Source organism: Acyrthosiphon pisum, chromosome X (genome assembly GCF_005508785.2).
Source record: "Acyrthosiphon pisum isolate AL4f chromosome X, pea_aphid_22Mar2018_4r6ur, whole genome shotgun sequence".
NCBI classification, from domain to species: Eukaryota; Metazoa; Arthropoda; class Insecta; order Hemiptera; family Aphididae; genus Acyrthosiphon; species Acyrthosiphon pisum.
In genome coordinates, this window is record NC_042493.1 from 29,380,277 (window position 1) to 29,382,534 (window position 2,258).

Below are 2,258 nucleotides of genomic sequence, written 5' to 3' on the forward strand. Positions count from 1 at the left end.
CTAATGTTTTAGTACAATAATCAGGTGAATTAAGAATAAAAATAAAGTAGGTACCTACCTATATTATAATATATTTAAAATGTAATATACCTACTTAATACAGTATTTAATGTTAAAAATAGATTTATCCAAACGCCTAACATAGTAACATGGCTTTTGAAATATAAAAATTATTTAAATATTTCAAATTATAATAATTGTGTACATTAATATTTTAACGCTTGACATTATTTCGAACCTCTATATAAATTATAAAACACTTTTTTGGCCAAAAACTTTATTGCAATAATATGATAATTGTAGATTAATATTATCAATGTTTAAATCTTGTATCATGTTCATTATAATGCACTTTATAGTACCTAACTATTAATCTAGATAACAATTTAAAGTTCCTCCACATATTGTATTACCAAAAGAATAGACTGATTGTAGGTACTAAAGATAGATAAATCATTATTTTATATGAATTATTATACAATATATTATTTTACTTCTTAGTTCTCTGAAAAAATAAAAAAATATTTTATGTATAATATTGTTAATATAGTTAATTTGACCATCCCATTGAAGTCCTATAATCAATAACTAGACCAAGGTATTTTAACTTTTTTAAATTTTTAAGTTCGACACATTGAAACGCATTTTAGAGAATGGACTTTCAAACTGTTTTCATTTAAAATATTATCAATCTCTTGTTCACTATAGCAAATTTTTATTTTTTAAATTTAGCTCTAATTTTTCTAACTGGACCTAAAAAAATTAAACATAATCAAAGGCTTTTTGTATATAGGAACCTATCTAAGAAGATGCATGTACATTATAATTTACAACCATATAGTTGTTGTCAATATTTTTCTTAACTAAGTTATTAATATAATATTAATAATATTACACACATTGAATATCATGAATTAACATACCTATTTTATTTATTAAGCAACTTGTAAGCATCAATAACCATTGCAATTCACAACATAATACAAATATACACGGTAACATGGTAACCTTAAATACCAGTTTAGCAGTTTAGCCAAACTGTTACAGATCTAAAACCAAATTTTTTGTTAGAAAAACAATTATTTTTATTTAAAATTAATCTTTTTTTTATGCATTTTTCAAAAATGTATGACAATGTTAAAGATAATGAAATTGGTCGATAATTTCCACATGATTACCAACCTTAAATGATGGAATTACAACACATATTTTTAAAATCTGAAGGGTATTAACCAGTTAATATGGAAATTGATTAAAAAATAATTGACAATGGTATTCAGAAGTTTTTTTATGTACCTATGTATTTAGTTAAATCATTTTCATAAGAAAATTATAATCAATAATATGATTTAGGTGTTCTATAATACAATTTCTTCACTAGAAAGTTTAAAGAAGATACTATCCATTATAGTTCCATTGTAATCATTTAAGGAAATATCATGATTTATGTGCTCAATTTATAAATTATTTCCAACATCCCAACTTTAATAAAAAAAAAGTCATTTAACTCAATTAAAATGTCTGCTTTTGATTCAGTAAAATTATACCGTCTTTGTTTGTAATATTATTAATGATATTTAATTTATTTTTACATAAATTATAACATTTTATATCTTCTTTAATTCCTACCTACCCATATGGTTACCTATTATATGGCAGTATGATATTATTATTGATTTGTTTTTAATAAATAATAACTTAGCTACAGTTAGGGACTTAGGGTACAACTAGAAAATGATACAAATGTAAAATTCATATAGGTAGTAAACAATATTAAAAATTAAAATAGCTTTGAAAATAACTTGGTTCAGATCAGTGATATATTTACGGAGGGGGATCAAGGGGATGGGCCTAACCATTGGCTGTGCATAACATGAGCATTTTTCGGAGTCCTAACTTAAAACCTCCAACTTTAATGGCGGGGCTACTGGATAAAATCATATCCCCCCCACCCCACCACAAGACAAAAACCTAAATACGCCACTGGTTCAGACTATAGTAGAGGAAGAAAATAGTAAATACCAACTAACATATTTTATTATTAAAAATCAAATATTTGTTGGATTAGTTTTATTTTTACTTATTTATAAAATAGTCCTGAAAATATTGGAAAATATAACAAACTAACATTTTTTTAGAATATTGTACATTTATTTTAAAATTAATAAGCAACTTTACATCTATAGTATTATAAAACAATAATAGGCACCTACCCTAAATTCGTAAAAAAAATAAATAATGCACCAAGTCAGTATTTT